This window comes from Cavia porcellus, unplaced genomic scaffold, assembly GCF_034190915.1.
Source record: "Cavia porcellus strain 051 isolate PalLab524CR breed Dunkin Hartley unplaced genomic scaffold, mCavPor4.1 scaffold_20, whole genome shotgun sequence".
Taxonomy (NCBI): Eukaryota; Metazoa; Chordata; class Mammalia; order Rodentia; family Caviidae; genus Cavia; species Cavia porcellus.
The window spans coordinates 39,266,412-39,278,339 of record NW_026947503.1 but is presented as its reverse complement, the minus strand read 5'-3'; the positions used below and the strand labels follow the sequence as shown (position 1 = coordinate 39,278,339).

Below are 11,928 nucleotides of genomic sequence, written 5' to 3'. Positions count from 1 at the left end.
TTAGTCATCCCCATAGTCTTCTCCATTATAATGGCAACAACTTTCCTGATTTGGATCAAAGTCCACCAGTTCTACCTGATTCATTTCATCCGTCTCTTCTAATTTCTTCTTCTCAGGTAAAGGTTTTTCCAGAAAAGGAAATTTATCAGAAAACAGAAAAGCATTTTCAGGAAAGCTTACCTTAAATTCAATAGTTAGGTGACCCTTTTCATATGGTCTATGATAAATCGGCATGCCTTCATTTAGCACACTGTTGACTGTCTCCATGCTAGACCATATTACCTGGATGGGAAGTGATGGCTATGGTTTGGTTGTCAAGAATGGATGTTGGCTTTGAAAGCCACACAGTGCTTCAGCCAGCTTTGTACCCATACACATGAAAAGGTCCTCTTATTGAGTAAAAGCAGGACTAACACAATGATAATATCTCCTGGCCCTAGCCCTGATCCTTGGTCTCCTTCACCATGGAATTTTATCTTCTGGCCAACTTTCAGGCCTTTGTTAATACATACTTCCAGAATCTTCTTCCTTCTTACTATCTTCCTTCCAAAGCAGTTTTTACATTTATCTTTAGGGCTGATGCGTTCCCCCTGGTCCTGGAACTCCATACACAGAGACTAAATTTGTTGAACCACTCCAGGTCCTATCCGATGAATTCTTATTTGCATTCCAGTACCTTGGCAGTTGGGACAGCACTCCACAGCTCCTTTCTTAGCACCTCAGCCTTCACATTTGTCACAAATCACATTCTTTTGCACAGCCAATTTCCTTGTGACACCACTATATAAATTTTTAAGGTAACCGAGAGCTGACTCACCACATTCTTTCCTCTCCTTCCTCCTCCTCCATAAAAAAACATATCAGAGATATCCATGGGGGTATCCAAAATCACCACCTGCTCCACTGTCCTAATTGCCTGCTCTCCTTCTTTGTCATATAATTAATTCCCTTTTCTTGGCATCAAAGAGAAATTCATGAGCTTGAGAAATTTGTTTAAGCATTTCTCCTTCATTTGGTTTCTTATCAGGGTGATACTTCAAAGTTAGTTTACTATAAGTCTTTTTAATTGTGCTTGGATATCATTGGGTTTGATCCCCCAAAAACATCATATAAGTGGTTTCTTTCACCATTTTCTATAGGCAGTGAGAGGGCTGAGCCCAAGTGGAGAAGCAGGAAAGAGCACATAGATGTATACAGGTCGGGCAGCCACTGCTCCTTCATCTCTCAGCTCACTCTGGAAAGTACATCTCACAATAGTTTTTAATGTTTGATATCTTTATTTTTTCCTTGCTATTGAATTATTTATCCATTCTAATATGCTTATCTCCCCTAAAGCCCAGTGTGTCCATAAATTTCTGCTTGAGGTCATTAAAAATTCTGACTGGCAAAATGCAAACATTCTTTCTTATTATGAAGCCTACCTGATGTTAAATTAGCAGTTAACACAGGTAACTGACAGTTTTGTCTTTAAAATGCTTGCTGAACTTGTTTCTATATTGTGACCTTGTCATGCATGGTTCACTATTCCTTTCAAATTTCAAGTTCAAAATTTCCAAATTAAAAAGTGTTAGTGTGCCACAGAGCCAACCTTCTCATGTGTTTTCATCTTTGTAGCCCTTACCTGATATCATGACTTTCATGTCATATATTCCCTGATTACTTAAAAATATACACCTCCTGTGCCATATAAACTTGCATGACCAAATATCATCTCACAATTAAAGTATCAAAATACAATTCCTGATTTCTCTTCCCTGAAATGTACATCTTCTTTTATCTTCTCAGCTCAGTCATTTGAAACACCATACACAGACTCAACCTTGACCCTTGTCTGTCCCTCCTGCTTGTATAAAAACATTAGCAAACTCAAAGAGCTCAATTATCAAAGCATATACAAATTTTAATGAGGTAAATTAAACTGTAGGGTAAAATGTTACTATTAGTTGAAATTATAAGATCATGCATTGATTACTCTAATTTCGCAGTTGTTAAAAACCCTCACAATTTAATGTACGTATTTGAACTGACATCCCTTGACTCCTTTACTTTGTGGTAATTTGCACTAGAGGAAATTTCCTCATCTTCCTGTGGCTTCCAGCTGGATTCAGCTATCTGAAAGCTTGAAAGTGACTGAAGACTAGGAAGACCATGCATTTGTCTTGCTTTCTCTCACCTTGGGGAGCTTTATAGTATTGATTGTTTCTTCTCAGTGTTTTTTTTTTTTTTTCCCCATGAGTAACTATTATGTTCCAAATTACTTTAGATGATCTGAATATCTGTGCTCTCACTGCTCCAGCCTGGAGTGGTGAGCCAGGACTTCAAGCGGTTGGTATTCTCTGAGTAGTCACTCTGACCACTGTTTAGATTCCGAAATATTGCGTTACTGCTTAAATCCCTTCCTTACATACTGTTTATGTTTAGGCACTGAATGATGTTTCCGGAAATCTACAATATTTTACTACTTCTTACCTTTTGTTTTCTTCCACTAACATGGACTAGGTCACTGACCAACCTCAATATAGCTATAGCACCTGCTTCCAGAGGATAGTCTCAGTACTGTGGCTGGGGGCATCTTTTCAACAGAATTCATTTAATGCACTAAACTAGGCATTTGACATGGATGCATATTATGGTATTTAATTACACTTCCACGCTGTTTTAAAAATACTTTATATTATGCCATATTTTGATAAAATTTTCCAAAACTTCTCCTTTTACTCAAAATAAAATTTAAAAAGATCCAGTTCATCCCTGGTGCCCCTCAGACTTGGTCTACATGCTCACCTTTGCATCATCCTGTCATCACAGGCTGTTACCCTCTTTACTGTTGGTGCCACTCAGCTACACTCATTGCTGTGCAAGTCTTCAGGTTCCCAGGGTATCTCTGCATCAGGGAGTGAATTTGCTCTTTGTTCTCACTGAAACATATTTTTCCAGGTACTGTGTGGATAATTCCCTAACTTTCTTGCACCTTGACTCTACAAACCTCCTGGAGACAACTGCATTACCATTAATGCTATTTCCACAGTGGCACACCTAGCCCCTTTTCTTGTCCTATTTTTAAAATATTTTTATTTTGTATACTTCATCATTACTTGTCCTCCTTTGTTTTCTATTTTTCCACTTCCTTTCACTAAAAAATAATTTCAAAAAGTCACAGAATATTGTCAGTGTTTTATATTGTACTTTCCCCGATACCTAAGCATTGACCTATATAAAAAAAATACGTATTTCAGTATTTTAATATTATATAACTAATATACTTAATTGTCTGTCTTATGCATGGTGTGTAGCAACTTTGGAAAGCTTAAACATTTTGCATAAGAATAGAAATACTATTTTCAAAACAAGAAGATGTCTTAAAATTGTCCAATATAATATCTCAGTTCAATCTGAAGCATGGAAATCAGATAAGGTTTAGGTTAGGATCCAATTAGCTGCTGTGTACAACAAACTTAAATTATAATTTGCTCTCCTATCACAACTCTGACAGTGTCAGATAATCTTTGGATGCCATTCCCTGAAATAACTGTGTCATTACTGTCAGGATGAAGAGATTTAATCAGTTCAGGAACAACCATAGCAACCACCCACCACTGCCTGCAGGGTCTGACAGTCAAAAGACAGAACAGGTGAGAATAAGCCCTTTCTTCCACAGTCACCAGGGTAACCAGAGACACAGTAGCTGGGCTTGTTGACATTTCATGTAATGATGTTCACAGATTAATTTGTGTCTTCATAGTGATAGGCAGGCTAGGAGCAACAGCTCTGTCACAAGATTGATTATTGCCAAGGGGTAGTATATGTGTTATTGACTTAACACATATTACCAACTATGAACTCTGAGAAGGTATTGAAAGGCCACCCAATCCATAAAAGAATTTCCCTGCTGTCTTGACTTGCCACCTGCAATTAGCAATATTAGACAATAAGCAATTCATTCTTCTTTTGGTTTGAGAATTGTAAGTTGACCAAAAAATGTTTTCTGGGATTTCTTGCACAAAATCATTTTTAGCATCCATCACTAACACAACATTTTAAATTAAAATAGTGTTCAATAATCTGGAGTTCCTTTTTCCATAAATTTCCCTTCTCTAGGACCCCTCCCTCCCTGCCCATTTTTCCCGATATTCATTTCCTAGCTTTTCCAGACCATAGGAGTTAAAAGCACCTTCTCTATAGTCTCTATAGTCTATATAGTCTATAAATGCACATATTTTACATATAGCCAGTAAAAGAATATGAGAATCTTCCCCCTCGATCTCAATTTCTAAATCCCTCCAGAGACAACTTAATATGTACCCATGTATAAAGAGCCTGCATCCTCATTAGAGCTGCAGTTGCTAATGGTCAAGGTTGTATTTTGCAAAGTGATTTCCAGAATCTCCTAGTTGATTAATGCCAGCTCCTGAAAGTGGCATTCAAAACTGGGTAACAATTTTCAATGCTTGTATACTAAATGTACTTTTAAATGTAGTTGTAAACATTAACACATCCTTGCAAAAATCATAAAAATGCAAAGAAAGGAAAAAAAAGAAATAAATAGAAAATCTCAGTATATAATCTAATTCCAATCTCTTCAACCGAGACAACTACTACTAAACTTCTGGTGTTTAATAGTTAAATTTCATACATTAACAGTTTTTAACAAGGATGATGTCACATGATGTCCTCTTAATAAACAATTATATTTCTCTGAGGAAGGCTCTGAACATAAGAGATTAGTTATGGAAATAACAAATACTGAAAATGCAGGCAATATCCACTCAGGAGAAGAAGTATTGGGGAAAGGAATACAGAAGAGAGCAGCAAGGCTCCAAGGAAGTGGGGAAGGAAACTTCTTAGGATGTTTTATAAAGCTCCAAGGGATTCCACAAATACCTAACTATGTGATTCCTGAAAAGATCTAAGAAAGGCGCATGACTGCATTTCTCAAATCCTGTGAGAAAAGAGAATCTAGCAGAAGTATGATGGTTTAGCTATGCTCACATTGACCTTAATTCCCGGAAATACAGATTCAGCTTTTCTTCTGGATCCCACATTCAGCAGGGCAAGCCAACTCAGCGCAATCTGGCAGGGACATCTATTTGACATGGGAATTGAGAGCCCTATACACAAAGCATGTAGAGCAGAATCTAGCACATTGTAACCACCCAAGTAAACATCAACAATTTTTATACCCTTTGAAATTTTGTGTAGATTACTAGTCAAGATTATGAATTCTGTAACCAAATTTAAAAGTGGAAATCCTCCATCATTTTGGACTCACATTGCTCACATCCTGATACCTTGTTTATTGATGTATAATGAAATATTAATAGAAACAATATCCTAGATTTCTTATGATTTTAAAATGAAGATATAATGAGTTCAGACCTATGAAAAATTATTTCTTATGATTTTAAAATGAAGATATAATGAGTTCAGACCTATGAAAAATTATTTTATTTAGGCACCATAAGAATGTTATTATTACAAAAAAGGATGATTCATCTTGGTTTGATGCAATAGGAGATCCCAGAGTTCTGGTGTGTTATAGAGATGGTTCTTCTTCCAATCAGAGATGTTTTAAAGATTTTCAATTTCTGTCCACCAGCTTTCATATTCAGGCCTCTTTCAGTGCGGCCTACCTTGTGATTGTAGGGATTACTTTAATTGGCTTGAATCAGTATACACAGCTCTGGCTGATCCAGCACTTGCTGTGTCATTTGTTAGCTGGGTTCTTGTAAAAACAATTAGTTTTCCTTTTTAAACACGTAATGACAAATTGATGAATTTATCCTGGTAATCTTGTGTGAGACAGTCATTAATTCTGTAAGTAAAACAGATTGATCAAGGTGCCTCAGCAGTGACTAGAGATTTCAATTTCACTGAACCAAAGGGCTCATGTTACCATTTTGTGGTATATAGAATGAGCTTTTAATTTTAACTTTAAAATCACATTAAGAAACTATGAGTGCTGGTTCTGCTTCCCATTTTTAAAAAACTGAGGTTTCTCCCAACCACATCAATTCACATATCAGTGTTTCATTTAATCATTTTATCTGCAGTGTTAGTGTTGTGTTTTGTTCCACTTAAGACTTTTGACCTTAATAATGTCCCTGAAGCTTTTGCAATTTTCAGGAGCAGTGTTTCCCTCCTCATCCATCAGGGATATATCCAATGGATGCTTAAGTCAACAGACAACACTGGATTCTATATATTATGCTTCTTAGGCATAAACATATTTATGAAAAAGATTAATTTATAAATTTGGCACAGTAAGAGATTAACAACAATCAATAATAAAATAGAATAGTTAAAATAATATACTCTAATGAAAGTTATACAAATAAAGTCTCTCAGTCTTTCTTAAAATATTGCATGTTCTCTTTTTCATTTAAAGGAGTGTGTCTCTTGGGCATGTCTGAATTGGTGATGTTACTTCTCTAGTGCTTTAGAGCAATTATTAAGTAGATAAAGATGATTTGAACCCAACCACTGCTATACTGGGAGAGTAACTTCCACTAAGTAACTATAAAGAGCTGATAGCCTGTGAAGTGTGGAGACCCTGGGCAAAGGATGATTCACACTAGCTGAGACACAGCACGACAGTGAAAGACTGTGTCATATTACTCAGGGGTGAGCAGTTTAAAACTTACTAATTTTTATTTCTGAAGTTGCCATTCAACATTTTCTGATCATGATTTACTATAGGTAACTGAATCCCTGAAAAGCAAAACCACAGGGCAGGGGAGGAGACAGTGGACACTTTAAAATTTAAATCACTTAAAAGTTTAAATAACTTTAAATTATTAAAAATTTTGTGTTATATTCTTAATAACTTTAAATTAATAATATAGATCATAAAAAGTATATAGAAAATTTAATTTTGAATCAGTTTGGAGATATATTGAAAGTATCAGAAATATATAAGTTACTGCAAGATAAATTCATTAAAATAAAATCCAGACATTTGTTAATAAACCTGGACAATGTGGTAGCTCAAACTTCCAAAAATGAATCTGGCAGCACAAAAAATAAGACTGCTAAAACACAAACAATACATGAGGAAAGAGCAGAAGCCATCAGTTTACAGAATAAAAATTTATCAATACAAATATTTAAAGATGAGTTTTACTGGCATAAAAATTCTGGAGTCTAAAAGTTGGATCTCACTGGAGAGTGACTATGCACAATAACCACAGGGGCCATCTCCTCTGACTATTATATGTAAGTTTTAAACACATTCATCTCCTGATTTTTGCTTTTTTCATTAAAAAACTGACTTCTAATGTGTACTATTTCTTTTTTCTCATGTAAAGGGGAAGAAAATGCCTATCTTTGATCATATTTTATAGAATTGGTAGAAAGAAATCATTTATACCCAATCAGCATGTCCCTAAAGACTGACCAGGGGGATTATTTTACACTCAATTCATATCTCTTAGGCTTGGTCTCTATTTAAAAAAAACTTACTTTTTTATTTAAAGAAAAAAAAGCAAAACATAAAAAGTGTAGAAATAATACAGAATTTTTAAAAAAATTAACGCTAAGAAATTACTAGTTGTTAAATCACATGTTGTCATCTTAGAAATAGTTGCTCACAAAACTAAGCCACAAAACTAAAGCATAGAAAGTGGACAATCAAACAATGAGAGTGGAAATCATTCTGTTGAATGATCAAACAAAAACTTAGTAATATGGTTATCTATCTTACACACTTAAACATACATGCAATTATAACCTTTAGAGCACTTTCCTTCCCTTTCTTTTTTACAATAGCTATTACACATTTCAGATCTTATTACTTCTACAGCTTTTCTTACTGTTTACACCAGAGAGACAATGTGATATTTATAAATATGATTCCTATTTATTTCAATTATGGAGATAGTCTCCAGTTGCCTCCATTTATCTATAAAGGCCTCAAGATCATCCCTTTATAAGTAAGTAATATTCCATTATATAATAAGGCCACATATTTTTCATCCACTCTACGGTTGATGGGCATTTTTGTTGTTTGCAAGATTTAGCTATTACAAATTTTGCTGCTATGAACACGGGTGCACATAGATCACTGTAACACGAACTTTTCAGTTTTTCTGGGAAGATACCCAGGAGAGGAATAGCTGGTTTGAATGGAACTTCCAATCCTAGTTTTCTGAGGAATTTTCATACTGATTTCCACAGTGGTTGCACCTGTCTACACTCCCACCAACAGTGGAGATGTGTTCCTTTTTCCCTTAGAGCCTTGCCAACATTTTTTATCATTTGATTTCTTGATGGCAGCAGTTCTTTCTACAGAAAGATGATATCTCAGTGCTGTTTTAATTTGCATTTCTCAAATGACCAGTCATGGTGAATATTTCTTCATATATTTATTTGCCATTTGAATGTCTTCATCTGAGAACTGTGTGTGTGTTCATCTCAGATGCCCATTTTTGGAGAGGGTCTTTGAATTTGGGGTGCTGATGTTAATTCTTTATATGTTTTGGATGTAAGTCTTTTGTCAGAGGGGTTACTGGTTAAAATTTTTTCCCATTCTGTGGGTTTTCTTTTCACTCTGTTAGTGATTTCTTTTAAAGTGCAGGGACTTTTCAATAATATGAGGTCCCAGTTGTTGATTTTTTGAAGTGTTTCCCATGCGTTTTGCGTTTTGTTCACGAATTCTCTGCCCACCCCTATGTCTCCAAGACTTCTACCTACCTCGTCTTCCAGTAGATTGAGTGTTTCTGTTTTAATATTTAGATCTTTGACTCATTTTGCTTTTAGTTTAGTGCATGGTAATAGGCATGGGTCTAGTTTCAAACCTTGGCATGTGAAAAGCCAAATTCTCAAACACAGCATCCAGAGAGATGGAGCCCTCATCTTCCAGACAGATGACCAAGTGGGGATACAGTGGAAGGGTGACAAAGGGAGTTACAGGAGGAACAAGACCTGGAAAGAGAGTAGAAAATACCAGCACTCTGAGTATAAGGTAGGTACTTGGGAACAGAGAACTGGAGGTTTCATTGGATAAGAAATCTTGAAGTTTCATTTCTCAAAGCTGACTTGAAGTTGGGCGAGGGCTAGTCTGACAGAAAATATTAGATTTCTAGTTCAATTCAGAAATACTATTGAGGCAAGTGTCATGAGAAAAAACTTTTAGAGATGCTGATTTATAGGAATTCTTAGATCCCTGTATATGTATCTCAGAAGTCAATATTCTTGTGATTTAATAAGTGAACAAATAGCCTAAAAATTCATTGAATGTATTTTTCATCCTTATATTTCATGTTGAATATCTGAGTCATTCTCCTAGTTCCTGGAACTTAATACCTAACAGCTTCAATTTAAAAGAAAAAAGGTTATTGGGGATAGAGCTCAGTGACATAAGCATCTGACTGGCAAGCGGGAGGGAGGTTGTTAGTTCAATCCCTGGTACAAAAAAAAAAGAAAGAGAGAAAGAAAGAAAGAAAGAAAGAAAGAAAGAAAGAAAGAGAGAGAGAGAGAGAGAGAGAGAGAGAGAGAGAGAGAGAAGAAAGAAAGAAAGAAAGAAAGAAAGAAAGAAAGAAAGAAAGAAAGAAAGGCAGACAAGAAACAAAAAGAAGAAAGGTTTATTTAGGCTCACCCACAATTGCTGGCTCCACGTCAAGGTCCATGATACAGGGCCACAACAAAGGAAAAGCTGCGCACTGTATGGTTACCAGGAAGCAGAAACAATGAAAGAGGCAGGAAAGACACAAAGCTTTTCAGTCTTCTCACTGTTACCCAACCTTTCTGGCTCAATCCTATTGTCTAACAGTAACTCAGCTGCATCTGATGGTCCCATAAAACAGTCACCTTACAAAAACACTGTCTGAGATCCTAGAAGGCTTTTGGGGACATCCACATGTAAGTGATAATTCTTGTTAAATCATTTGTGGCTCCTCCTAAGTGATACTGCTACCTTGGAGTGAGTGAGTCCCTTAGAGTCTCAGAGTTATTTTTATTAATTTTAGATTAATAAAATATTTTTATCAATAATGTAAACCCTGCTTTGCCAGTGACTCATAGTAAATAGTATTGGTTTTAAAATATAGTTCTGTGTTTTAGGTTCTACTAAACAAATATGTGCATGTGATGTGCAAAAATAATTCAGTGTTATTGTGTGGGAAAAAGAGGACAACTCAAATGGACCATCAGTTTCTATTCCATAAACAATCACAGAGCCAGCCTGGATCTATCTAGCCCTATGGTCTCCTGGATTGCAATTTTCCCAAGATGATAGGGATAGCTGATCACTTAATGAAACAGTTTGCTATGTAGAATGAAAAGTTTCCTGGAAACTTCTCCTAGATTGAATATCTGTAACCTTTGTCAATGCTTACCTACATAAATTAGGTGACACTGTTCTGCACAGATGGTTTAGGTTCTTTTGATAGGAATGGAAAAGATTCTTTTTTGTGATAGTCTGTATAATTTAGCCTTCCATTATTGGAACAAAATACTTGAAATAATACATTTAGAAAAAAAGAAAGGTTTATTTTCTCTCACAGTTTTAAAGGTTTCATTACATGGCTCCATTTCTTTACAGGCATGTGTTGGGGTAATCCAATCATACCACACTCATCAGGAAGGAAAAGTAAGAGAGAATGAAGCTGATGTCCCGTTACCCCTGCTGAGGATGTCCCCTCAGGGGCCTAAATTGCCTACCGACTTCACTTTTTAAAAGTGTCCACAGCCTTCCAATAAAACCAAGCTAAAAGCCAAGCCTTTTACATTTCCATTCTAAACTATAGCCCTTCCTTAACTGAACTTAACCAGTTTTATTTTCAATTGGAAGAAAATTTTAAAGTAGTCAAATTGACCAATTTTCTCACTTGTATTATTTGAAAATTTACATTGCATATTTGTACTTCAACTATGTGTAGAAGTACACTTCCACTATGACTGTAACTCTACTAAACAGAATTTAAGGAAATTAAGACAGTAAGATACTTTTTTAGAAGAAATCTTATGAGTAAAATTCACATAAGTTAAAAATTTTGAGAATTATGTTTTCCATAAAAGTTTATTACATAATTACCAATGCAAAATTCTGGATTAATAGATCTTATCCCTTTGAGCCCCAGATTGATGGTTAGCTAACTTGTATTTCTGCCAAAGAATTTACTTATTTATCTTTGTAACTGTATTTATTTGTGCACATATGTGTACATATGTGTGTTTGTAATTCTGTACATATATGTATGATATATTATCATACACATGTTATGGCATCACATATATGACACAATATATATTTTCTCATCTATAAACAATTTGAGTAAGGCGCATATATTTTCCACTGTTCAGTATTATGTTTTTAATAACTAGTACTCATATGTAGTTATTGAACGAAAAGCCACAGTAGGTAGTTTGATCAGAAAGAATCATAAGTATTCCAGAAAAGATTATGCAGACATATCTCTTGCTATGTTCTTCCTTTAGTCACGCTTTCCATACGCTGCAACATATTTACTATAATGAAGGGGTAATTTGCTGTTTCTATTTTGTTTTGTTACTATACATACAGTACTAATGAGCAAGGCAGTCATATACTCAAGGAACATATGTAATTAAGAGTTTCTGCCTCTATCTGATTTCTCCAGTCCTGCCTGTGTTGCTTCTGCATTTACTTATGTTAATCAGTGCCAAGTACAAATAGTAAAATTTTAAAACCAGTGTTTTATTACACTGGGAGCTTTGAAAATTTCTGACTCATAGGCTACACTCTAAATTAATTAAAATGGCTCTATGGTAAAAGTGCTAGGCATGATTGTCTTGTAAACCTCTCAGAAAATTCCAATATGTATTCAAGGCTGGAGATACGTCTGAAATTATTTAATGTAATTTAATCAAATGTATCTCTTAGAAAGTCTTAAAATGAAAATTTTCCTAGCTTTGCTGTTACTGAATCTGAGTTTCCATATGAATAAATTAGAA

The 11,928-nt window shown here is 35.2% G+C and overlaps 1 pseudogene; it reads right to left on the bottom strand.

The window, feature by feature from the left end:
* LOC100728724 (dnaJ homolog subfamily A member 1-like) lies at positions 1–9,623 on the bottom strand (annotated as a pseudogene).
* Between the last annotated feature and the right edge of the window lie 2,305 nt (positions 9,624–11,928).